At 42.5% G+C, this 26,475-nt stretch overlaps 1 long non-coding RNA gene across 1 annotated transcript; it reads right to left on the minus strand.

The window, feature by feature from the left end:
• Nucleotides 1–2,373: 2,373 nt before the first annotated feature.
• Nucleotides 2,374–10,534, minus strand: LOC147577206 (uncharacterized). The gene is made up of 2 exons (XR_015240023.1): nucleotides 10,274–10,534; nucleotides 2,374–2,654 (listed from the first exon to the last, which is right to left on the minus strand). It is a non-coding gene; the product is annotated as an uncharacterized LOC147577206 (long non-coding RNA).
• Nucleotides 10,535–26,475: the final 15,941 nt, after the last annotated feature.

Here is a 26,475-nt window from a genome sequence, read left to right on the forward strand (position 1 = left end):
GCCAGGGATATAGCAGGCAACAAACCCCCCAAATGAGAATATAGTATATTAGACAATGAAAAGTGTAATGGAGAAAAATAAAGCAGGATAAGGAGATGGAAAGCCTTTTTGTGGATGACTGTTCTATTTTATGTGAGCAGGGGTCAAGGAAGTTGTCTCTGATAAGGTGACATTTAAGTAGAATTGAAAGGAAGGCAGAAGTGAGTCACGTACATACTTCAGAGACCAGGAAACAGTAGGAGCAAGGGCCCTGTGATGAAAATGTGCTTGGCGTGGGCAAGGACAGGAGATCAATGTGACTGGAGCAGAAAGGGGGAGGGGCAGGGGTAAGAAATGAGGGTAAATGCCGTTATCAAAGAGACCTCCGAGAGCTTCCTCGCCTCTTTTGCCACGTGAGTACACAGTGAGGACTGCGGCTATCTACAAACCAGGAAGTAATCTTTCATCAGACACTGAATCTATTGGTGCCTTCATCTGGGATTTCCCAGCCTCCAGAACTGCGAGAAAGTTTTTTTTTTAATTTTAATTTTTTAATGTTTATTTATATGAGAGAGAGAGAGAGAAAGAGAGAGAACTTGAGCAGGGGAGGGGCAGAGAGACAGAGACAGAATCTGAAGCAGGCTTCAGGCTCTGAGCTGTTAGTACAGAGCCTGATGTGGGGCTCGAACTCACGAACCATGAGATCATGACCTGAGCTGAAGTTGGACACTTAACCGACTGAGCTACCCAGGATCCCCAGAGAAATAAATGTTTTTAAGCCACCCAGTCTATGGTATTTTTGTTAGAGGAGCTCGAATGGGCTAATTCACACTATAAAGGCTAGTAAGGGTTCTTCCTTTTGCCGTGGGAGATGTCAAGCCCCTGGTACTCTTTAATTGCCCAGAGTCAGGAGGCCCAGCCTCTATGCCCCAGGAGAGGATAGTCACCCTTTGGGGTTCCATGAATGGATCACAGGTGGATGCTGTAATTCTTCACTCTTCCAGCTAGGTATAGAGGAGAACAATACCCCTTTCACCTTCACCATCTCTGTGCTTTTTGAAACTTGCATGGGGAAGTGAGTTGCCCAGCAGAACAACTCTGAGGAGGCCCCTGCCACCCTCTAGACCCACATACCACGTTGAGTCACAAGAATGGACAAATGGCTTCGGGTTTTCCCACATTTCTTCCTGAGAGATTTCCTGGGCCAACTCCATGCTGAATATGTCGTGAGTATATTTTCTTTAATCCTTAATCGCCATCTGATAAGCCCTCCCTGAATGTTCCCCTATCCCCACGCTACTCTGTACATGCTGAAATCTGACCCTTCTTCCATTTCTCTTCATCTGTCCAACCCTCCCTCTATGCCGTTTGGAGCTCTTGGTTGTCATTCTGTCATCAGCACACACATTCTCATTCTCTTCCCTGGATGTGCCCTTTACCCTCTCACTCCAGCTGGACCCTGGCTCTCCCTGAGGACACTGCTTCTTCTGCAGTCTTCTCAAGGAGAGACTTTTGATTTCATACCCCATGGACCTTAAAGCCTGGAAAAAAGGGCAAGTCTCTTCCTGACTTGCCTTTGCTACTTCTAATTAATCATTGCTCTTGCTTCCAACTTCAAAGCTCTCAGCCCCTTTGAAGCACATCATCTGATGTTACCACCTGCTACCCCACCTTGTTGTCCTTCACTGACCTTAGTCCTTGTGCCTCCAGCACCTGCTTTGCTGTCTTTATCTCTACTGCCAACGATAATGATAGTGACAGCGCTCACTGAGTTTTCTCTCTTCTCCTGGAACTCTTCTAAACACCCCAAAAGCTTTATCTTATTTAATTCCTTTAATGCTATGAGATAGGTATTGTTACCACCCTCATTGTATAGATGAGCAAATTGAGGTGCAGAGAGTAATACACTTTGCCTAACATCACACACAGTTAGTGACAGAGTCAGAACTGGAAATGCAGTCTGGCTCCTGAGCGTGCGCACTTAAACACTATATTAAGCTGTTTCCTTGTCAATGTTCTTGGCAAACTTAACAGCTATGCAGATGACCCGTTTGACACCCTGGCCTCTCCGTTCCTTGATCTCCTTGGTTCCTCTACTCTACCACAACTACCCACACCTACAGTCACATCCATGGCCTTGTCATCAGTGATAACAGCGTTACCTCAAAATGTTGATTTTGAGTTTTGCACTCTTTGTGTCTTCCTAACCCTCTACAGTAGTAGTCCCAATTCAGAAGTCCCTCAACCTTGGGAAAGCCTCAATTCCAACAAATGGTATTAATATATCCCGTACCCCCTGCCCCAAATCTTCATATCCTTTCAGTGGAGTATGGCAACAAGTTGAGGGAGCACTTCCTGATTTATCTAAGGCTGTATAACAAATCACCACAGAGCTTAGTGGCTCAAGACAGCAAACTTTATTTGCTCACAATTCTGCAGGCCAGAAATTTGAGCAACACTTGACTGGATGGCTCTTCTGTTCCATGTGGCTTCAGCTGGAGATCCTCATGAGGCTGGAGTCAGATGACAGCTGAGATTGGAGTGTCCACGACGGCCTATCTCAGGTCTGGAGCCTCGGTGGTGATGGCTGGGATCTCTCTCTTGCTCTCTCTCACTCACTCTCAGTTCATGCAGGGCTGCCTCCAGGGTCTGTCTTGGGCTTCCTTACATGACAGCTGGATGGCAAGAGTGAGTATTTTAATTGGCAAAGCTCGAAGCTGCAGAAACTTTGCACACAGCACACAGCACTTTGGCTGCATTCTCTTAGTCAAAACAAAATATACAGTGAGCCCCAATCCAAAGGGAGGGGAAATAGACTCCACCTCTTGGTGGGTGAGTGGCAGGATCATACCGCAAAAGAGCATGTGCATGGGGGGTATTGTTGTAGCCGTCTTTGGAAATACATTTTAACCGTGACATAGCACTTCAATTTCCTATTATCTGTCTCATCCTCTCCCCTTTCCTCCTTGCCTGACAATATTCCTGACCTGGTCAAACCCAACTATCAATCCACTCCATGCTTGCATTTGAGTAGATGAATGTTTCTGGAGAAAAATCATGCAACTTTCTGAATTTTTAATAGAAACGTTCTAACTTTCTAACTTTGCTTCCAACCAGCTGGCCTTCTTTCAAATTTGCATGCCATGCTCCTTTCAGTCTCTGGCCCCTGAATGTGACACTCCCCCAAACATTTGCATGGCTGTTGTCAACCATTCACATCTCATCTCCTCCCAGAGGCCTCTGAACACCTTAATCAGGAAGATTTCACTTGCCCTCTTGTAGACACCCCATATCACATTACTTCATTTTCTTCATAGCAGTCACCCTCTAAAATTTGCTTATTCATCAAATGGTTTCTGTGTTTACTGTTAATTTCCTCACCAGAATGCTAGCTTTTTGAGGGCAAGACTTTATCTTGTGATTCATAGAGTCTAGACAAGGCCTAGAACAGAGTATGTTCTCTGTGGATATTTATTAACTCGCTGAACCAATGCTTTTTGATTTACTGAATCATATAAGTAATTCAAGCATATGAGAAAAATTTCAAATAACATCAAGGCATAAAATAAAAAGTAAAATTATCCTTCTGCCTTCTCCAGGTTCTGCTCCTAAAAAGTAAGTTGGTTTGGGAAGTTGTGGAATTTAGCACATGAACATCATCCCTCTCTCTCCTCTTTTTTTTTGAAAGTTATATTGTTGTTTAGAATGTCTTCTTTTGTTTCCCTTTATAACTATATACCTTCTTTTGGTTATACTTTATCACTATTTCTTGGGTCCCCTTTATGTAATAAGAGAAAATGTACCATAGCCTCTCCCTTCCCCTAGTCTCTATCCCCTCTCCCCTCAACATGGGTTATTACTGTTACATGATCAAGGTTTATTACATTTATATTCTGATCTGTAACTATAATTACGTCTTCTGTGCTTTTACGATAGGTTAGTTTCTTAAAATCAAAAACCATTAAATGGCAATTGGAAATTATAATTATGTAAATATTATTCAGTGGAGAACCAAGTAGTTTGATTAGAGTTGTAGAGAAAGAAAAATAATCCTAAATTACCAAACTTATGGCACTCAAAGGAGAAAAGACCCAATCTTCAAGGTCAAATGAGTTCTCTGTTTTCCACTTCATATTACTTTACTTGCTAAAATCATGCTGCAGTTTAATTTGCTTTGATTTGACATTTGACATTTCTTGACAGCTTTCTTTATCTTTTCTAAAATCTCTAATTGCCTCTCTTTTTTTCTTGTTGATATGAATATTATAATAATAAAATAAATCTTTTATAACAGTTACTCAAGGTCAGGCACTAAATACCGTGCATGCATTATTTCATTTAATATCCACAATGACCCTAGGAAGTAGAAATTATTTTTATACCCATTTTTAAACCAGAAAAGTGAGCCAAGGGGAATTTAAGTAATTGCTCAAGGTCACATACTTAGTTTGTAATTTGAACCAAGCAGTCTGATTTTGGAGATGGAGATTTTAATCACGTGATTTATTTATCTAATTAGTAGGTATATCAAGCTTCTATAATTACACTGTTGTTGAAATAAATCGATTTTTTTAATTGATGGCCTTTACGGGGTGCAGGGGGCATTCCCAACTTCCTGTTTCAGTGTGAGTTTTAGGTTTTAGTATTGCTGCATAGCCGTCATCTTGACATTTTTTTTGTTGCACTTCTGGTTTGATCCACACATCTTCCTGTTTCTTTCATTTCATTTAAATTTTTGCTGGCATACATATAAGTCTTTCAGAAAGTGTAACTAGAAAGCCAAATTTCTGAATCCTTGCATGTTTAAAAAGTTCTCGCACTTGATTGATGGTTTGCTTAGCTATAGAATTTAGGTTGAAAATAATCTACCAGAACTTTGCTGGGATTGTGCCACTATCTCCCAGGATCCAGAATAATTGATGAGAAGTCTGATGCCCATTCTTTTGTAGATATTTCCCCCATCCCCCCCTTAAGGTTTTTGTTCTTCTCCTTAACTTTGATGTTTCAAAATTTCATAGTAATATGTTTAGGTGTGGGCCTTTTTGTTCAGTGATTGGTGCATCCAAGACTTGTGTTTGCTTCTGCTCTAGGAAATTTTCTTAAATGATTTATTTAATTTTCTTCCTTCCAGTTCTTATTTTTTTCTCTCCTGGAACTCCTGTGGGATTGGTGGTGGAATTCCTAGATGGAAGTTAGAGCTACCATTTTGCTTAAGTTTTTCTCCTCTTTTCCTTTAAAAATTTCCTCCTTTCCTTTCTTCTTTCTTCCTTCTTTTAAATCTCAATCTTTTCTGTGACTTTGTCTTCTGGCCCTTCTATTGATTTTTCTTTTGACAATTATGTACTTAATTTCCAAAGCATTGCAGTTGTTCTCTGTACTATGTTCAAGTATCCTGTTCAATTTTGATGGATACAGTCTCTTTTCAAACCTGTACATGCACTTTAGTAATCAGTTCCTTTGTTTACCTTCGAGATTCTTTCATGCTGTTGGTTTTCTTAAAATGTTTGCTGAGACTTGGTGGCTTGTTCCTGTTTGTAATAGAAAGATTAGATTTTTAAATGTGGGCCACTAAGGTAAATTCCTTTTGGAGCCGAGGAGATCTCTTTTTACAGCAGATATCACCATCCTTCTTTTCCAAAAAGATGTCTCTGGGCTATTCATACTCTGGGGGCAGTTCACACTGCTTGCTCCCCATATATAACCTGGTATATTTTTATCCAACTAAAACCAGAATAAAGTGAGTGCCATGGGAAGGCTTAGGGAGAAAGAAGGGGAGTCTGTCTTATAGGTGGTGGTTCTGCCACGGGTTAGTATTTTAAGTGGCTGATTGTGTACAATGGAACCCTGGAAGGTTTTTGTTTTTGTTTTATTATTATTGTTATTGTTATTGTTATTATTTTATTTTATTTTATTTTATTTTATTTTATTTTAGCAAGAGCAGGGGAGGGGGCAGAGGAGAGAGAGAATCTTAAGCAAGCTCCATGCCCAGTGTGGAGCCTCATATGGGGCTTGGTCCCACGACCATGAGATCATGACCTGAGCTGAAATCAAGAGTCAGATGCTTAACTGACTGAGCCACCCTGGAGTCCCTGTTTTTGTTTTTTTAAAATGAAGACTTTATTTTTGTAGAGCAGTTTAAGGTTCATAGTGAAGTTGAGAGGAAGGTACAGAGGTTTCCCTTTTACCCCCTTCTTCCACACACGCATAGCCTCCCCAACAATGGATATTCCACAACAGAGGGGTACATTTGTTACAACTGATGAACCTACACTGACACATCCTGATTACCCCAAGTCTATAGTTTACATTAAGGTTCACTCTTGATGTACAAACGTATGATGACATGTATCCATTACTATATTATGCAAAGCATTTTCATTGCTCAAAAAGTCCTCTGTGCACTTCCTGTTGCCCCTTCCCTCCCCCTGCCCCCAACCCCTGGCAACCATGGATCTTTTTATTGTCTCCATAGTTTTGCCTTTTCTAAAATGTCATATCCAGAATGTCATATTATTGGAATCATACAGTATGCAGCCTTTTCAGATTTGCTTCTTTCACTTAGTAATATGCATTTAAGTTTTCTCTCCAAGTCCTGATAGTTCACTTCTTTTTATTGCTAAATAATATTCCTTTGTCTGGATGGACCACAGTTTATTTATCCATTCATCTACTGAAGGACATCTTGGTTGCTTCCAATTTAAAGTGTTTTTTAATGGTGGTGAGTTTTTTGTCCTTGTCTCAAAACCCATTGATCAGAACTATCTCCTCCAGCCCCGTATTATCTTACAAAGTCACTGCCCCACTGTAACCACTGGCAACACAGCCAACTTCCAGGACTCAGAATATAGAGCAACTGTTTAAATCTCTGTTGTCTAAGAAGGGGCTCGGCAGGTTAGCCTTGGGCTAGCCCTGGCCTCTTCCTAACTTCTTATTTCGTGCCTATTTTACCACAAATATATCTGTTTTTCCCTCATGAATATGAGATCATTGTGAAAATTCGAAAAGTTCTGAAGTTGGAATATTAACCATCACTCAATATTATACCACTCAGTAAACAGGTGAAAAGGTAAGTAGCACATGATGTATACAGTTTTTAGTTGACTTAAAAAATTTTATAGCTCGTATTTTTTTGATAAGTTTATTTATTTTTGAGAGAGACAGAGACAGTGTGAGTGGGGGGAGGGGCAGAGAGAGAGAGAGAGAGGGAATCCCAAGCAGGCTCCGTGTGGTCAGCACAGAGCCGGATGCAGGGCTCAAACTGATGAAACTGTGAGATCATGACCTGAGCTGAAACCAAAAGTCGGATCCCTAACCAACTGAGTCACTCAGGCGCCCCTATAGCTTGTGGTTTTTTTTTTTTTTTAATTTTTTTTTTTCAACGTTTTTATTTATTTTTTTTGGGACAGAGAGAGACAGAGCATGAACGGGGGAGGGGCAGAGAGAGAGGGAGACACAGAATCGGAAACAGGCTCCAGGCTCTGAGCCATCAGCCCAGAGCCTGATGCGGGGCTCGAACTCCCAGACCGCGAGATCGTGACCTGGCTGAAGTCGGACGCTTAACCGACTGCGCCACCCAGGCGCCCCTAGCTTGTGTTTTTAAACATTCTTCAAAACATGATCCCTGATTGTTGCATGGTATTTATCACATGGGTATACTACAGTTCAATTTTTCTCTACTTTTGAAGTTTGGGGTATTTCTAGTTTTTTTTTTTTTTTTTTTTTTTTTTTTATCATGAATGCTACTATGAGAAATAAACTCATTCATAAAGTTTTGCTTTGTTTTGTTTTCACACATTTCTTAGTTCCTTGGATTAATTCTTAGAATGCAGATAATAGGCAAAAGTGTTTCAACACATTCTAGAGCTTTTGTTACATACTGCCGAATTGTCCATCTGATGGTGAAAAATGGCTATACTTTTTGCTAGTATGTAAAAATTCCCTTTTGACTGAACTAACATCTAAACTTGATATCGTTTTAAAAAAGAGAGAGACTGGGGAAACAAAGATTTTCTATCAGTATGATAGGGGAAAATATTTTTAGGCGTTTTTTTCTCTTGCATTTTTAAAAAATCCTTAGTGAGATTAAATATGTCTGGTATCCCATTTGCATTTCTTCTTTAGCAATTTTTCCTTTCAGATCTTTTGCCTTTTATTGTGCTAGTGTGCTTCTCTTTTATTAATTTATTTGTAAGCCTTTTATAAATTAAGAATTTTTCACACATTTATATGGACGTATGCATATCTATATCTACAAAATCAAACAATTTACTTAAATATTGTTTATTTAAATCTTGCTATTGTTGCGTTTCTAAAGCAGGGGTGAGATGTGAGCCCTCCATGGAAGGGTTGGGCCTCCTCCTCTAGGAGGCACAGAGCCCACAGAGCCGTCAGCGCTGTTACCATTTTGCAAAGCTCCAGGGAAGCAAAACAAAAGAAACAGGGCAGCTTTGAAGGTCCCTGCCAAACTCTTTAGAGCAACAGGATTAGGAGGAAAATGAGGCTTCTAAGAGCATGACTAAACATTTAATACCCCCTCGGAACCCACAAAACAAAAACACTATCATCTTCATCTCACAATTAGAAAGAAATCACGAAGGACAGTGGCTTTGCTGATCTCCTTAAATGCATTATAAACCTTAGATGGAAATTTTTTTTTTTTGCAACAAAGTGGCCAAAGCTTTATGGCCAGCACAGGATAACTCAGAGCAGATCTTCAGGTACCCAAGACTTTTCATCCCTAGAAACATGGGGCTTAATTTCTACACCATACGTGGTTTTAGTCTGCATAAATTTACTACTGCTTTTGAAATAATTCAATTTCAAGAACAATGGAAGCTCGAACCCACTTTGGTGGTGGCCATTAATAGCTCTTGTTTGATGAATAATTCTGAAAACTCTTTTTTTCTCGTCACAAAAAATGAACTGGTGATGCATATGCTAGCATTAAGAAAGAGCTTAATATATTGGCAGATAAAAACACAGCACACACTGAAGGAATGTATTATGGACATAAGCCATAAAAATGTTTTCAATTTCTTTTGGTGTTAAGATACAGCGTAAGAAACTAGTCAATTTCTGGAGAGTCACTTGAGGCAATTTGCATATAGAATGTTTATGGCAGATGTGACTGAATAAATGGAGCCAGTTCCTGTGAATGTTGCCTCCCATCTTTGTCCAGGCTACCAGCATCTGGAAATTGTGGCCATGCTGCATTAAGAAAAATGATTACAGGGATCGAAGACAATATTAGGTCTTCCCCACAAAGTTTATATGATTTTAACTGAATTTGCAGCTAACTGATGTAGTACTATTAGAGGTTTCTGTGAAGTGAGCAACTTAAGGAACTCTTTCAACAGCAAGAGAAATAAATATTTTTCTCCCAGTCCCAAAAACTTTTTTCTTTTCTTTTCTTTTCTTTTCTTTTTTCTCTTTTCTTTTCTTCCTTTCCTTTCCTTTCCTTTCCTTTCCTTTCCTTTCCTTTCCTTCCCTCCCCTCCCCTCCCCTCTCTCCTCTCCTCTCCTCTCCTCTCCTCTCCTCTCTTCCCCTCCCTTCCCCTCCCCTCTCCCTTCCTTTTTCTCTTCTCTTCTCTTCTCTTCTCTTCTCTTCTCTTCTCTTCTCTTCTTTTTTTCAATGGTGTAACATGAATTCACCCTGTTTGTACACACTGACATCCTTTTGCATTTCATCCTGGAAGAGAGCTTACTGCAAAGCCTCCTTTACCACCAGATTCTGGGGAAGCATTTATTTACCTACCAAGGGAGGGTCACTTCATGTGGATAAAAAGTGATGAAAAGGCTATGAAAAGTGACACCACTGAAAGAGAGGATCATTCGCCAAATTACAAAATGCAACAGACAATTTTCTTTGACTCCATTCCAGATGTGAGAAACAGGTAACATACATAAGGCAATCATCCTGCCAACAGGACCGGTTTCCTTGGGGCCCTGGCAGAGACAAGGAGGGGCACAGTGAGTGCCACAGATTGTAGCTCATCATGGACTTCTCAGCCCAGATGCAATGGTGAAAATAGATAGCCTCCACGTTCTGTTTGGTTACCTCCAGGGGTCAGGTCCCAGTGCATGTCACGAGCTCTGCTGGCCGGCCTCTTTCCCAGCCACCCTCCGCCGGCTCCAGGGTCTTCTCAAGAGCAAACAAATGTCACCAACTCAGGTTGGCCTTCCGTGACCTGCCCATTTAAGTTACATCTCACAGTCACAGACACTCATGGCCTCCTGTGGTGTTCCTTCATGGCTCCCACCGTCATCTGTAAATGCTCATTCAATTGTGTGCTTACCGGTTTCTCCAGCCAGGCTGTGGTCAGGGCTCTCTGCTGCTCCCCTGCACCTGTAGAAAAGGTGCCCAGTAAACCTTGGTGGCAAACGTGGGAGATTTGTGGTTTTCTGAGGGCGACTGGTGTCCATTCTCCTGCCTTGTCCAGGCAAAATTCTCCAACAGCTTGATTTCCATCTGTTTCCTTTTTCACTTTCTCTTTCCTTTTCTTTGTCCTCCCCCCCTTCCCCCTGTTCATTTGTAACAACTTTATTGGTTTCCTTGTTTTTTTTCTCCCGTGTTTCTCTAGAAGGAAGCAGATGGGTAGAGGATTTCAGATGAATACTGAATATCACATCCCCATTGATGAGATCATTTCAGAATATTCTAAAATTATTCTTCATGGTTCCATGGCCGGGGAGAAAATATCCCTGGGTTTTTGAGAGTCAGGATGCTGCTGCTGCCAGGTTTAAATCATTATTAAAGAGACAAAGGCTCACCAGGATAAAGCTGCTGGAAAGTTTTCTTCAGCAGTAGAGTATATTCAGTAAATACCACTCACCTGGAGGTGTGCTGGGTGAGAGCTCCTTCTTTTGTGTGTATGTATATAGTTACTTGTTACTGTACCTAAATGCCACATCTGGGGGGAGCTTACTTTTCCTTAGAACTTTAAGATAGCATCCACCCCAGGACTACCAATAGGAGATGGTTTGGCCCTGGAAAGAATTTTTTAAAAAATTTTTAGTGTTTATGTTTGAGAGAGAGAAGGAGAGGGAGAGAGAGAGAGAGAGAGAGAGAGAGAGGCAGAGAGAGAGAGGCAGAGTGCAATCAGGGGAGGGGCAAAGAGAGAGGGAGACACAGAATCCCAAACAGGCTCCAGGTTCCAAGCTGTCAGCACAGAGCCCACCGCAGGGCTTGAACCCATGAACTGTGAGATCATGACCTGAGCCGTAGTCGGACGCTCAACCAACTGAGACACTGAGGTGCCCCTGGAAAGAATATTTAAAAAAAAAATTTTTTTTTTGCATTTATTTATTTTTGAGAGACAGAGTGAGACAGAGCATGAGCAGGGGAGGGGCAGAGAGAGAGGAAGACACAGAATCCAAAGCAGTCTCCAGGCTCCAAGCTGTCAGCAGAGCCCGCTGCGGGGCTCGAACGCATGAACCATGAGATCATGACCTGCCCCGAAGTCGGTAACTCAACCGACTAAGCCACTGAGGCGTCCCTGGAAAGAATATTTTTAATAGTACAATATTAATGGCCTGAAATTTCCCACCCCTCCTCTTATAAAAGCAATGTGGGCAACTGTGTCAGAAGGGCGATGTCATGCCTTGAGACATGAGAATATGACACGTGTTCCAGGTAGTAGTGCCTACTTGCCACATTTGATCATCTCACTCCTTACTCTCTGGAAAATAAAGGACACATGGGCTTGGCTCCTTTAGAGAAGCAATCTGAACTTTGTAAGGATTAAGCCCATCAGTTGGGTGCTGAGCCATCTCTAGCTGAGTCGTTGGATTCAAAGAGCAAGCAGACCCAGCCATGTTACCTGAAAGGTAAACACCCTCCCTGCCCAGAGGTGTCCACGACAGTTTGACTCAGGTCAACTGCCTCTTTCTCTCACCTGCAGCTCAGCCCGGGAAAGGCTGCCCTGGTGCAAAGCTCTAGAAAGGCTCAACATCTCATGCAGGCAGGCAGATCTGTCAGTAACCTAGCAACGTGGCAACAAAAGCATCCTCATGCTGTTCAGCTTTTCAAATAATGAAATGATAGTCACAACATTTTGCATTTAAACTGCACTGTCTCCAAGGATCTTAAAATCTGTTGTGAATAGAGAAAAAGAGTCCCAGGAACTTGCTCCTCCTGGGATGGCTAGCTCCATTTTACAGATGGCTAAGCCAGGGCAAACAGAGCACGGAGGTCCATTTCACATGAGTGGGAGAACTAGCTGGGCATCCTACAGAAAGGACTTCTAACCAATAGAAAAAAACTGAAGAAAAGAAGCTGTAAACCAGCCCATTTTTTCTCATTAAACTTTACAACTCCTACGGAGCAGAGAATATGTTGATCATATATTTTGAAAAGTCTCAGCTTTACTGATTGCTAAATTATAGATGAAATCAATGGGTAGGTGGTCTTACAGCCACACTGCTGAATAGAGAATCAGCTCTAGGAAAAGTTTGCAAGACATGGTTAGTTTTCTAAAAATGTGATTATACCGTGATTGTTTTCTCAAGATGTAGTTCATTTCTGATCTGAAGGCAGATACTGTTGTTTGTCTCTGCCTTCTTTTTTGTTAGCAATGGTGGTTTGAAAAACATCGCTACAAATTTTTTGATATTCCTTCCAGTGAGAGATAGGGTCTTTGTAATCTCCCCTGAGTCTGGGTGGGTTTATGACTGATCCAACCAACAGAGTATTGTAGAAGTTATGTTATATAGCTTCCTAGGCTGAATCCTATAAGGTAATACAGTTTCTCCCTTATTCACTGACATTGGGAGCCCCAGGAGGCCATGTAAGGAGTCTGACTACCGTGAGGCTGGCACGCTGTGTAGAAATCCAAAGCACTGTCAGGCTATGTGTAGGTACTCTAGTTAACCATCCCAGCTGAGCTCAGCCTTTGAGTCATTCCCACCCAGGCACCAGACATGTGAGTGAAGAAGTCTCTAGATAATCATTCCGCCTCCCGCCCACCGCCCATTCATTCTAAAGGTCCCAGCTGAATCCTCCAACATCATGAAACAGATACTAGCTATCCTTTCTGTGCCGTTTTCCAAATTATCTGCAAGAATCATTAAATCGTTGTTTGATGCCACTAAGTTTTGTAACCAAACCCATTTGTACGCCCAATGTGTGGTGCGGTCAGTCACTGAGACATCGAGTATGCGTCAAGGAAAGGGTTTATTTGAGAGATAGCCAACCAACCAGGGCAAGGCAAGCCTCAAATCCACCTCCCCAAGGGTCAGGGTTGTATTTATTTAAGGGTGACTGCTCAGGATGTCACAGGGGATGTAGGCTGAATGCAATATGCTTATTAGATATAGGGACAAAGGAGTGTGTCCTCCTTTCTGAGCATGAGCAGTCAGGAATCCTGTCTCTTCATGGGACATGTGTTCATTAAATGGCAGCATACACATGACAAACAGGGGAACGTCCCAGGTGTGTCCTCACAGAGGTTACTTTCGTTTCCTCTTCTGTGCGTCTGCAAGAATTCTTCCCAGCCTGATCTAGTCTTAACTAGTCTCATTGGTGGTCCGTAGGCTTCTGCAAGACAATCTCGTAAATCAGTCAGATCAGCCAGTGTTTCCTCAGGGTAGGATGGTAAAGCATTTGTTAATGTGTTGGTTTCAGTTTAAGGACATTTCTTGACTAGCAACAATGACTAGAACACTAACAAAACCCCAGTGGTTCACCCTCCTCTGCATATTTGTGTTCTGGAGGAGAGGCTGTGGCCCTTTCTCAACCGCTGAGGATGAATATTTATTTGTCTAAGAGAATTATGGTCATTTCATTTCTTTTACTACATGTTTAGATTGAGTATGGCCCAGAGATTCAATCCTGGCCAATAAGGAGAGTGGAGAAGTTTGCTGGGACTCTGCTCTCAGGACATTTCCCCTTCTTCTCGATGAGATTTGCAGGGCAGAGTGGTTCTCAGTGCTACCTTTGGGTGCTGTTGTCTGTACATGATGCCTACTCCTGTGCTACCCATCCTGGGACTAGGAGGAGAGCCGAGAGCCCACGAGGATGAGCCACACGCTGAAGGTGATAGGTCAAAGAGACAAGGATGGACAAGCTATGTCCTTGGTTAAGCACCACATTGGTGATGCTCGATCCTGGAACCACCACCACCACCATTTCCTCATTGTTTAAGCTTGTATGTGTTGGGCCTTCTGAGACCCGCAGCCAAAGCTTCCTAGTGGCTCCCTGATATTTCAGAGCATAGGTTTTGGTCCTAAAGCTCTAGGTTCAAATCTCAACTCTGTCACTTACTTGCTGTGAAACTTTCAGTTGTTCTAACTCTGTTTCTTCATCTGTAAAATGAGGATAAACACGTTTTCATCACTGAATTTTTATGAAGATATAATGATTCACTCAGTAAATACTTATCGAGTGCCTGACTCCCAGATCAAAGAGGCAGAGAAATTCTTTCCAAAGACGGCCTGCTTCGAATCCCCCTCATCGACAGAGCCTCGTCGCCCTTTTTTTTTTTTTTTGCACTGTCTTTTATTTCTCTATGAACACATCCAACTACTCTTTTCTTGTTTTCTTCCTCCATAATATTCATGGCCTGTCAATGAAGATCGTGCTTAAGAGCGGTCTTGATGTCCACTCACACCTGCAGCTGAGAGACGTGGTTGAGGGGCTCTTTCCTGTGTGGCTGGAAGCATCACACATGCTACGTGCTGCCTTGCCCCTGTTTATCCCGAGGAATTGCCCTGTCTCACATTTTAGCTCTCTGGGCCTGGTTGGAATTCTGTCTGCCTGGCTGCCTAGGCAGCCCTTCAACCCTGAGTGAGGTCTTCAAGTGCTGTTGTCAAGCCCCTGGGGGAGAGAAACAAGTCACGTCCGCCCAGCCTGGCTCTGGGCTGCTGGGCCCTGGAGAACTGCAGCCGTAGAGCCATCGTGTCATGAGTGATGGGCCATGACCTCTCAGCTGTGCAGAGCCTCCCCTCCAAAAATGCACATGCGTCCCTTTCCTTTTTCTGTGCACTTGCATCTGCTTACTGAGGCATCTCCCTGGAGCTCAGGATGCTGCATGGTTTTTAGGGTTTTTATGGGCTTGTCAGTTCCAAGTGCTTCTTGCAGTCTTGCAAAGGAAACCTGCTGAATCACCACGGGTGGCCAAATACTGTGGCCAGAACTGGCATTTGTCAGGGTTTCTGAGGAGGAGGCCACTGGCCGTTCAATCCTTACGGATTTGTGAGGGGGTGTGGCAGTCTCATTAGGAAGGGAGCAGGCAAGTAGTTGCCTTTTGGGGTCCTACCTCTCATCCTGACTTTTATACCTCCTTCTTTTGGTTATAGAGAAAACACCTCGCCTCTTAAGTCAGACAGATCTAGATTTGAAAGCTGAACTTGCTGATTAGACACTGTTTGTTCTTAGGTAAGTTACTTAACCTCTCTGAGTCCGTTTTTTTTTTTTTTTTTTGAAAAAAGATAATGCTTATGCTTAACTCATAGGGTTGTTGGAAGGATTAGATGAGCTCACTATGCCTAGCGTAGTGCTCAAGAAATGTCTCATTTTAGATGTCCTCTTTGAAAACACAAGTGCACATCGAGGATTCCTATAATACAATAAGTGCTTATCAATGAGCACTCCCTCATCACTTAATGATAATTAAAGCAAGGATCGACAGGAGTTAAGTAGAGAGGGTCAAAGGAGAGAGACAGAATCTCGTAGGAAATGGGTGATAGTACCAAAGACATTGATTTTCTCACCTTGCGGCTTTCCCTGGAGTTGGGCCTTTTAGGGGAAATGACATATATATATATATATATATATATATATATATATATATTTTTTTTTTTTTTTTTAATTAGTTCTAAGGTATATACTTTTTTCACAGTTTGTGGCATTTATAATTACAACTTTTTAAATGATACATGAAGTAAGCTATAATTGAGGACATCTTAGTTTTGATGATTATGGTAATACTTTTTGTAAACAACAATAGTGCCAGGGATCTGGGGCTTTCACTGGGATCTCTTAGAACTGTGCCTCCAGACAAAGTAGCCACTATCACCATGTGGATTTTCAGAACTTGAAATGTGGTGAGTTCCCCCACCGTGACATGGTGTAGTGCAAAACACTTACCAGATTCTGAAGATGTAGTATGGAAAAGAATAATGCTAAAATATCTCCTGAACACTTTTTTTTACTGATTACATGTCAAAATAATTATACTTTGGATATAGTGGGTTAACTAAACTACATGACTAAAATTGATTTCATCTTTTTACTTTTTTAAATGAAATTTTTAAAAATGTTTACTCATTTTTGAGAGAGGGAGGGAGAGAGAGAGAGAGAGGGAGAGAGAGAGAGAGAGAGAGAGAGAGAGAGAGAGAGAGCATGAGCAGGGGAGGGGCAGAGAGAGAGGGAGACACAGAATCTGAGGCAGGCTCCAGGCTCTGAGCTGTCAGCACAGAGCCTGACACGTGGCTCAGACTTACAAATCTTTGAGATCATGGCCTGAGTGGAAGTTGGCTGCTTAAATGACTGAGCCACCCAGGCACCTCTCATCTTTTTATTTTTTTAAAGTGGCTACTAGAAAGTTTAAATTCCCACGTGCGGCTCGCATTACATTTCTCCTGGACAGCATTACTTTGGAAAAAGATCAGGCATTGTCTGTTGTGACCACCCTATAGACGCTGGATGGACTATAGCCCCAAATTTGGTTCAGATTATAGCATATATCAAAAGGATAGGAAAAGGCTTATTATCACATAATGATGCTTTTTAGGGGAGGGTGGAGTGGATCCCAGGCAGGTCCAAAGATGGCTGGAGAGAGGAGGGAAAGGAGACTGGTTAGAGGATGGGACTGAGGTGAGCGTTCCCACCCCCAGAGATTTATCTGACCTAAAACTCCCTCAAGGGAACACCTGGGCTTTCCACCCCCCCCCCCCAGCTTTCCCAGATGTGGGACAGAAAGGGAAGATGAAAGGGGAAGGTCAAAAGTGTCAGTTCCAAGTGCTGATAATAAACGAGCCATTAGCTAATCCTGCACCCTCATTTTACCAGTGAAGACTCAGACGTAGAAAGGGGAGGTGACTTGCCTGATGTCACACAGCCAGCTAGTGGCAGTGCTGTCACTGGGGAGACCAGAGATGTTTTCCCTTCTGTTTCACGGCTCCTCTTGGAAAGCTACCTTGGAGGACAAGAGAATCCTGTGTCCAGGGATGGTCTCCATGTTTTGTGGCTCTGTTGGGAAGGAGGAGAGGCTGAAGGGTAATGGTCAGGCGTGGCAACAGCCCCCAGGGACTCTCTTGCCAGGGCAGAGGGAAGGCAATTTGGCTGATGTTTGCTGACAGTCTGGCTCAGGAAAATGATTTGAAAAGTTAATACTAACTCACCATAGAATGAAAAGGAAATCAAGAATCCTGAAAAAAACAAACAAAAACCAAAAAACCCCAAACACAAATAAATCCATGAGGATGGAGTGGGCATTGTGTGTACACTTTTTCTCAACATTAAAGTGGCTTTGAATCAGACCAGGAAGCCCTCACACCTACATTTTGCTTGAGGATTAAAAACTTCCAAGAGAGGTTACTAGTCCAGGGACAGAGGTCTCCCCTTGCGGGTGCACGGCTTAAATGCTTTGCAAAGAAAAGAAAATAACTCATCGGGATTTGTTTGAAAACTTCCAGGAGAGTTGTCTTGACTGTACAGCATGAATTTTGGAAGCCCAGGTACTTAAAAACACACTTGTGAAGAGACTGATTTTAAAATCTGAAACTTTGCCTAGTTCTTGGCTTCCCTGAAGGGCCTAGTGGCACTTCAGTGTTTTCTGTTGACTGTAGCATACACAAATGCATCTGCATTTGTTTTGACTTGTCTGATTTTCTTCCCTCCCGGAAGTAGAGCAGACTCCTCTTGGAAATGACATGGGGTAAAGTCTCAAATAATTACCAATTCCAGCTGACACTTGGTGGGACCCTGGAGCATGCTTCTATCTGCTACCTTCTTGAAAGAATATAGGATAGAAGAAATTGATTGAGAACCAGGCAAAGAGCTCCTTGTAGATTGCGGCCAGTCAAGAGAATTTCAAGAATATTTGCACGTCGAGTCAGCCCACAGTTGCCTGGTGAGTGGGACGTGATGGATATAAACAGGTAAAAGCTGTGGTCAATACCCAATTAACTATATTTAGCTTTGAAATGTCTTTTGTTTGGTACTGTCTTCTGAATATGAGGGATTTTATGGTTGAAACAATACCCACCTATACCAAGTATATATTCTGTGCCAAACCTGGGGTAAAGCGATTTCACACTGGGGATAGCCTCTCTATTGACTCTATGATTTACTGTCTGAGGTGCTCTTTTCCTTGGAGAGGAACATTCACTACTATCTATCTTTTTTCTGATGCTCAATTTGTTAATTTTTTAGATTTTATGAAACAGTAGACAGCTCTTTAATAATTAAACAGTTAGTACTCCTCAGAATATTTGTACCTACTTACCATGACTAATCAGTCAAAATTTAGGAGTTTGATATTTTCCCTCTCAAACTCAGAAACTTATTTGATTAAACTATTTTAAACAGTTAACTTTCCCAAGTCCAAGGTATCAGAGTCTTTTAAATGCTCTAAAAACCTTAAGAAGGAGATAAAACATGTGGAATACTATGAAGATTGCACACCTTATTCTTGCAATTACAGTACAGATTCCAATGTTTTATTGTTTCTATCCATACCTGTACCCTCATTATCACTCTAATTTCTTATGCCATCCCAAGGTAGCAGTAATTTTACCAGAGAAACTTACATGGCAGAATAAACCAGCAGAATTTTGGGTCTGGGCATGGTACCCATTTTCCAAGTTCAGGATGCTTTATTTTTTTTTTTTTATTTATTTTTATTTTTAAAAAAATTTTTTTTTCTCAATGTATTTATTTATTTTTGGGACAGAGAGAGACAGAGCATGAGCGGGGGAGGGGCAGAGAGAGAGGGAGACACAGAATCGGAAACAGGCTCCAGGCTCTGAGCCATCAGCCCAGAGCCCGACGCGGGGCTCAAACTCACGGACCGCGAGATCGTGACCTGGCTGAAGTTGGACGCTTAACCGACTGCGCCACCCAGGCGCCCCGAGATTGTAGGATTTTAAGGCTTTCAGACTTTTGATGTATGCTGTTTTTTTCACTGTCATGGTGTATATTGGCCTGGCCAAGTCTTTAAGTAAACATGGAAATATAGTTACAATTTCCTAACATCTCATTATTATTAATAAGTGCATGGAGATGGTTAGCTTCATGTTGTATGTTCTCCTCTTTGGGCTACAAGGTGGATGCTGAGATATGTACCTTCTAGGTCCCTCCCTGAGGACTCAGGCACTCATTCCCCCAGAGGGCAGGCATGTTGCCTGTTGATGGCTCATAGCAAGGTCCACCCTCAGAAACTGACCTTAGACAAAGGCAGCTGCCTTTCTCCAAGGACAGGTTGACGTGGTGGTGCAAATGTCTGAGGCCCTTGCCTCAGTATGGGATATGTCTGAAAAGCCATTCCAGTTTGAGAGCTCCCCACGGGATCGGCTTAGACTTTGGCTGCCACCACATCACATTTCAACACTCCCCTCTGCCCCTTCCTGCCCACTTGCTTTCAGCAGTTGTTCCCAACAGGACACCCCAATAAACTTCCATCTCAAAGTTTGTTTCTGTGAAGCCCATCTGTGAAGGTTGGTGCCAGGTGTAGTCCTAGGAAATAGGATCTGGGTGATGATGCCACCAACCAAGTGGCAGTGAGGACCCCATCACCGGTTGTGGCCCCCTGGTGTGCGATATGGTGCAATTGCTAAAATATGGTGGACTGAGATGGGATACTGGCAGAGTGGAATTTACCAGCAGATGAAATATTTCAGTATTTGAGAGGTCAGGAAAAGTAAACATTTTTAGCATTATGAAATTGGATGGTAGTTGGTTGGGGGTACCAAGGCACTGAGAAAATGAAAGACTGAGGGTGATTAATCACCAATTTAAGGTGAAGTGTGAAACGCAGAGGGCCTCCTTGGCAGCACATAAAGAGACTCTCATTTCCTGTAGCCAAAGGGCAGAAAATGCTCAGCATTAGGTTTAGGACTTAATTATAAGGGTGATGGACCTCCAGAAGAGGTTGAATTCTCAAACCTGGTAAGTCTGCTACCCCAAGGTCAGGGTCCTGATGAGAAAGGTGTGGGACTCTGAGACTTGAGATGGGGTCATCTGGGTTAATGTACTTGAAAATTTTAATTCCTACAGTCCCCTGAACCCTCTAGTCCTGTGGAATGGCCATAGTTCTCACTAATAAAGGCTACTTCACCGTTTTTTTTTGAAGACAAGACAGAGGTACTCATCCTGGCCCCCTCCAAGATCTATCTGTATCTCTTCCTGAGACCAACGACTAGAGTTGAGTCACAATGTAACCTGGCCAGAGAAGTGCTGGGCCTGTAAGGGAAAAAAGGAAGTAGCAGTCCTTAGTGAATATGTGGTATCCTGATGGGGAAGAGCTGGGTGGGATGCTGGATCGAGTGGGGGTGAAGGGAAATAGAAAGTTGCCTAAAGGAGAGTTTACTGATATAGGGACACTCTCACAGGACACATAATCTGACACCTTGGAAAGAACCTTGGGGGATGGTGCCGATGTGCTGCTGGCACATTGCTCTTATAAGTTTGAAGAAAGTAATGGTCTATGCTAACTGAAGGAGAAATGCCACAACTGTGTAGCAGATGGTAGAGGGATCAAAGAGTCAGAGAAGTGAATGTGCTAGAGATAATATACTAAGTAAGGGTAAAACAAAACAAAACAAAACAACACCCCCCCCCCCCACCAAACAACCAACTGCATTCCAAGGGAAAGCCAGAAGAATCATCCACTTCACACACACACACACACACACACACACACACACACACACACGGCAATGAGCTGGCAAGAAGGACGTTCACATCATTGAGAAGTTTGGAGGTGGTGGTGTTCTGCAGGTGCCAGGGCTGACAGCAGACAATGCTGTTAGAGAAATGAGTTCAGCAATGAGGCTGCTAGGATTCAGGTGCTGGCACTCAACTATCAAGAAAAAGTGGAGCACCATCTTCATAATTAATGGCAAGGTCAAGGTGGCAGCCGGAAACCTTGACCCACCGAGAGCTGGAGAGATGGTTAGTAAAATACAGTATCCCTACAGGTGAGAGAGAGTGGTAGCCATCAAAGGATTGCTCCATCCATGCAACCAAAAGGTATCGAGGATAGATTATCAGGAATTTGAGGGAACTACTCCAGTAAAAATTCATGATGTCTCGGGTCCAGTTTCCAGACCTGAGACAGTTTTGGACTCGAAACCTATTTACTGAAGGAGAGGCAGAGTAATCAGGAGGAAGAAATCTGCAACACCATGGCAGGTGAATATGGTGATAATTCCTCTGGGTAATAATTCATCCAAGGGCCTCCAGTGGTTTTCTCAGCCAACTGTGCACTGGATAAGGGGGCATACCGAAACATTTCAGATACTGTTGGCCGCAGAGTCTGAATTGATGTTAATACCTGGGATCCCTCCCTCTTAGACAGTCCAGGCCCAACTCACAGTACACACTGGGCTCATCCAGAGGTCATTTTCCTGGAACAGACATACTTGGTAGTTTGCAGAAGTGTCATACTTGTTCCTTAGCCTCTAAGCTAAGAGATAGTGCGGTGGAAAAAGCCAAGTGGAAGCCTTTGGAGCTGCTGTCCTCCAAATGACCAAATAGACAGTAACTCTGGTGATCCTCAATGAACTATGCCTCCCAATGTTTACACCTTTGTGTAGTCCCCTCCAACATTGACTCTGAACTTGGGAAAATGGATATGAGTAGGCATGGTACAAGCAAAGGCTTAATAAGAGGTTGCACAGAGGGGCTTGTCCTGGAATGCTTGCTCTTAGAATCCGGCTGCCATATGGAGAAGCTCTAGGTAGCTGCATGACGAGACTACATGGGAAGAGAGGCTCCAGCCTGCCAGCCATCTCTGCCAAGGTGCCAGCCATGTGAGTGTGGCTATCTTGACATTCCAGTTCCAGCTGCCATCTGACTGCATTTGCATGAGAGGCTCCAAGCAAGAACAACAGGAGAATGATCCAATTAAGCCCCTGAATCATGCTCAATAATAAAATAGTTGCTGTATTAAGCCACCACATTTTGTGGTAATTTGTTACTCAGCAACGAGTAAACATAAAGAATATAATGGGGAATGGCGGAGGTTAGTATAACTGATAAAGACCTAAAGCCTCTCAAAGTGCAGAATTTTGAGTGGTGCATTTACTTGCATACTCTCATGGGAGGACAAGTGGTTCAAGGTAAGAATAGGAATGAACTCTAGGCGCTAGTGAATGGGTTGACTGCTTGGTCAGAGGCCTAGCAGGAGAAAGATCAGAATGCTGGGGGTAGGAAGGCCTGGGAAAGAGACATGTGGATGGATCTATGGGAGTGGCCACAAAGTGTATCCTGTGAATACTGGAGAACATTTTATTTCCCTGTTCTCACTGGTTCACCTCCATGCTGTATGTGGGAAGTACCATTCTTAAATTTAATGTTGCTCTCATTTCCTGAGCTTGTTTTTGTCCTGGCTTATACCTTCCTAGGAGCAGGGAAACCATTTATGTCTAAGATGGAAATGACTTTCCTGGTAGCGGGTCTGAGTGTGGTGAGAAAACCCCAAACCTCCCTTCCTATGGGCTGGGGTAGTGTTCAGATGATTACGCAATACATTTTCTGATGTATTGGTTCGAATGCTAAGGTTTGCACATATTGTTGACAAGACTGCTGCAGCCATTATAATCAATCCTTAACTGTGAAATCTGAACCTTTAATCTAGGAAACATATCCAGAGATGGCCATGGCAGTTCGTATTATTTGAGGTAGAATATCTTATCCTTCCTTTATTAAGAGACTTGAGTAGGTACTTGATGTTGTCTTTAACTGGATTAGGTACTTGGCTGTCTTCCCAGTCCACAATAACATGCTTTCTTAGAGAAGTACACCTTCATTCCCACGGATGCGGTTCTGGAAGCCAGGTTTGTGCTACCTGACGCCTGCCTCTCTGGTCACAGCGGTTTGGACCAGAGGTGGGCACCTGACCCAAGTTGAACCAACCAGACTTTTCTCCTGGGGACTTGGAATTGAGAGTATGGCCCAGGCAGTTTGTGCTGGTCTTTTGCTGAGAGAGGACAGAATCTCGGGAGCTGGGGCACACTCACCTTCTGCTCACACGTGCATGGGGAAGCATCAAAGGCTTGTCTTCAGAGGGAAAAGAGAAACAGATGTTAACAGCTCCAGAGAGCTTTCTTCTTTTCGGGCTTCCACCCTTTTCTGATCCTACCTTTCTTTTGCCTTCTGAGATACTCCTATCTCTTTATAAAGCCTCCTCCTCCCTTTAAGCTAACTTGAGTTATTTTCTGTTACTTACAACTGAAGAGACTTAATCAACAGAGGCCCTTTTGCCTGAACATTCTGCTGGTGCCTGCACATTGCTGCACAGCTCTTCCTGTCTCCTTCTTCCCCTCTCTCTCCATCCTGCCTTCACTCTCTTTTTGTTTTGGCTTTTAATTCTTCCCCCCAACACTGCATTATGATTGTAAATTAAGGTTACAGAGGATCCCTGTTCCAACCCAAAGCCATTTTCTTGCCAGGAATCCCAGAGCTACAAACCCTCAGCTTTGAAGGGTAAATTAAGCTGAAGGGTATACCTCTCAGAATATAGTTCACAATCTCTTATCTAAAGAAAATATGCAAGGTCATTGTCTTCCCTAAAGGCAGCCTCCTCCTAGTTAAGTACCTATGTCTGGTTCTGTTTGTGTGATCACCAACAGCTCCTTTCAGTGAGAAGGAATAACAGGCACCCAGCAGACAAGGGAAGACAAGAGGGTGTTGTGGCCTTTTACATGAGTTTTTTCATCTTTCTTTATGATTGTTTAATATAAAAGAAGAGAGACTTCATAGTCCCTCCACCTGTCAGTCAAGGAAAATCAAAATGTGACTCATTTGTTTAAATATATTTGATAAGTTTCCTCCAAATTCAAGTACTCTTGCTTGTGTGGCAGAGGGAAAACAACAAAAACCTAGAAATAACAATGATTTTCAGAAATAGGAGAGTGGTTGGATAACTATAACATAGCCACCTTTCAGAAAATTGAGTATTTATTTTAAAAAAATGATTCAGAGCAGCATGTATAATAGTAAGAGCTCTATCTGGGGCAAAGGCTGCTAGTTCCTACCACCATCCTCCAAATAAGTCTACCCCTTTCTGAGACTTTTTAGCTTGGACACATAGTTGCCCAGGGGAAGACTACACTTCCCGGCTTCCCTCGCAGCAAAGTATAGCCGTGTGACCAAGTCCTGGTTAATAAGAAGTGAGGGGGTGTTCGGTGGCCAACTTCTGTGTTGTTCTGAAAAGAAGGAAGGGGGTGGGAAAGATCCTTTTTTCCCCTCTTTCCTCCACTGTATTTCCTGGAATGTGGCCATTTTCTGGAATGTGGCTATTTCATGGAATGTGGCTATTTCCTGGAATGTGGTTAACAGGCCATGTGGATGAATGATTCTGCTTGGGGAGGACAGACAACAAGATAGAAAAAGCTTGAATGCTTGGCTCACTGTGTGCAGCAGAGTTCCAGAAGGCCCCTGGACCATCTACCTAGGGACTCTGAAGGCAGGAAGAAATGTCTGTCTTCTTAATTTGGATCTGTTATCTGCAGCCAGACTTATAGCCCAATTAATATCTTATCTAAGTAGGAAAAGAAATTCAGTTATAATGTGCACAGCATGATGTCATTTAAAAGTGTGAGTGAAAGACTCTACCTTGTACACAGATGCATATATGCTTGTAAATGTTTAAATGATTATAAAGAAAGGTGGGAAAGTAAGTGGCCAAGCTTCTAACTTTGATTTCCTAAGAGGTGGGGTGGGGAGAAAGTATTTAAACTTTTCTTTAACATCTTTTTTTTTTTGACTTACAACAAAAAAATTTTTTTTTTAATCTACAGAAGAAATTATTTCAAGTTTTCCTGAAATTAGCATAGCTAATGCAGAAGTATTTATTTAAACCATGCAGTTGAAGGCTTTTGTGGTAAAAGCTCAGGGTCAGAAGCCCAGCCTGTCCTTCTGCCATGGTAGGGCACTCTATCTGAGTGAGAGATTTATGGTTGTGGGTCATTCTTACAAACTTGTTTCTAGGTAGAGGTGCTGCCAGCTCTTTTTATGTATTCGAAAAGGGGAAATGTTGTGTTTTGTATACAGTTGTCTCTCGATTTGCTGCCACTGTGGAGCACTTAGAGGAAGAGATGGACAGAATGAATGAGGAAAATAATTAAGCTGTGGAAAGTCATGTTCCTAGTAACTTCTAACCAGCTGACCACATGGTCAAAGCTCAGGGTGAGAAGGGGAGTCAGATAGCCCTGAGTTACTGCCCACAACGTACCCACAACAAGTAGTGAGATTTATACATTTGCTGATATGGGCTCAGTTGGAAATGAAAATTGGGAAATCACATGCTTCAGAGTCAGTAACCAACAGCAAAAGCTTTCAAATACCTTTTCCAAGCATTTGTTTAAAAAAAAGAATTGTTTTTTTTTGTATTCCACCAAACCTCCCTATTTCTCTAAGTGTGAATGCCACAAGACTACATACAGTTTGACAAAGGTTGAAACTCTGCTATTTATTGAGCATAGGAGCTAATTAAATTTTTCCACTTGGGGGACCTAGGTGCCTCAGTCGGTTAAGTGGCTAACTTCAGCTCGAGTCTTGATCTCATGGTTCGTGAGTGTAAGCCCCACATTGGGCTCTCTGCTGTCAGTCTGGAGCCTGCTTTGGATCCTCTGTTCTTCTCTCTCTCTTGCCTCTCTCCACTCTCTCTTTCTCAAAAATAAATAAACATTAAAAAAAATTTTTTTTTCCATTTGACCAAGGACAGAGAAACCACGGGTTTTTCATCCGTTGGTAAAGTGGAAAAAAAAATCAGTGAAAACAGAAGGGTGTGATGTACATACATTTGGAAAGGCATCTTTTCCAGGACGAAAGTGAAGACTATCAAAAAAGTACTAAACAAATTCCAAATGGCATAAACTTAAAAGGCATAAAATTCTTAATTAGACATAGGTGAAGGTTGCCTGGCATAGTAGGAAGAACATGGACTTTGGAATCAGGTAGGTGTGTATTCAAATCATTGATTTTACACTTATATCAGTGTCATGAGATATTAAAATAAAACACTTTTGGTGAGGCTTCAAGACCATGGGATTAACTTATATTTCAAAGTAAGGAGACCATTGTGATGACCTGCAATAAAGTGTTTGAAACCAGTTTTGGGTCCCTTATCCCCTCAGCCATCAAGGGTTTAAAAAGGTTGAATAGAGATTTAAAAAAGATTTTTGTTTGGAAGGGTGGAGCACTTTTCTTTTACCTCAAGCCTGGGGAGAAGGTCTTCAATGGAACCACCAGTGAGTTCGATGTTTGTCCCAATGAACCAATGTCTGAGTCATGCCTGAGACAGCAGAAAGGTAGACTGCTGTGGCTTTGCTT

The sequence above is a fragment of the Puma concolor genome, chromosome C2, assembly GCF_028749965.1.
Source record: "Puma concolor isolate L17-30 chromosome C2, mPumCon1.1.hap2, whole genome shotgun sequence".
NCBI lineage: Eukaryota > Metazoa > Chordata > Mammalia > Carnivora > Felidae > Puma > Puma concolor.